The sequence below is a fragment of the Lipotes vexillifer genome, unplaced genomic scaffold (assembly GCF_000442215.2).
Source record: "Lipotes vexillifer unplaced genomic scaffold, Lipotes_vexillifer_v1.1 scaffold129, whole genome shotgun sequence".
Lineage (NCBI taxonomy): Eukaryota > Metazoa > Chordata > Mammalia > Artiodactyla > Lipotidae > Lipotes > Lipotes vexillifer.
The window spans coordinates 380023-380937 of record NW_006777287.1 but is presented as its reverse complement, the minus strand read 5'-3'; the positions used below and the strand labels follow the sequence as shown (position 1 = coordinate 380937).

The window sequence follows — 915 nt, the reverse complement described above, 5'->3', positions numbered from 1 at the left end:
CCGCGCTCCACTCACACACAACCCCCCCGCAGCCAACCACTGTCCGCGCTCGCCCTACCCGACTGGCTCCCCGCCGTCCGCCCGCCGCGCGCTCTTCTGGCGGGCTGGGCGCCGTCGCTACCGCCGCGCGCCTCGAGGCTCCGCCCACTTAGTGCTCCCGCACCCGCGGCGACGGGCTCCAGGTGGGTTCCTCTCTGCTCCTGCTGGGCGCGCTGCTGTCGGGAGGAGCCTCAGCGCCTCTAAGGGCAGGAGACGCCGACGACGGGGAGGTTCCTGGGCCGTGTTGAAATACTACCTAAGCTTTTCATGGCCCCTTTCAACTCTAAAGTTGTATAAGTGGACCCTCATGTATACAACTCTTGTCGGCCACTATTGATTTAAGTCGTTTGCACTTGAATTACCTATAATAATCAAGTCAAAGTGGCTATTAACAGAATAAATTTATTCAGTTGCAAGCACAAGTGGTTTATGATGTGTGGCTTTTTGATGAGTCAACTTGGTTAGGCTACAGCCCCCATTTATTCAATCAAACACTAACCAAGGTGTTGCTGTGAAGGTATTTTCATGTAATTAAAGCTCCTGATCAGTTGACATAAAGTAAGGGAGATTATCCTGGATAATCTGAGTGGGCCTGATCATTCCTTTCTGACTGCGTGCCCTATAGATTTTGGATTTACTTAGCCTGCCCCACATTTGTAAGCCAATATCTTCTAATTAATGAATGAATAAGAGAGAGAGAGAGAGAGAGAGAGAGAGAGAGAGAGAGAGTGTGTGTGTGTGTGTGTGTGTGTGTGTGTGTGTGTGTGTCTATAGCTATTGGTCTGCCTCTTTGGTGGAATACTGACTCATACAAATGTTTAAGCAACAAACCCTTTACCATGAACTCATAATTGTCATTTTCATTTACATTTCTAG

The 915-nt window shown here is 49.5% G+C and overlaps 1 protein-coding gene across 1 annotated transcript in view; it reads right to left on the bottom strand.

Moving 5' to 3' along the window:
- JADE3 (jade family PHD finger 3) overlaps positions 1–116 on the bottom strand; it is a 154759-nt gene extending 154643 nt beyond the window's left edge. The window contains exon 1 of the mRNA XM_007450832.1: positions 59–116. The gene's annotated coding sequence lies outside the window, so the exon portion shown is untranslated. The remainder of the gene's footprint in view (positions 1–58) is intronic.
- Positions 117–915: the final 799 nt, after the last annotated feature.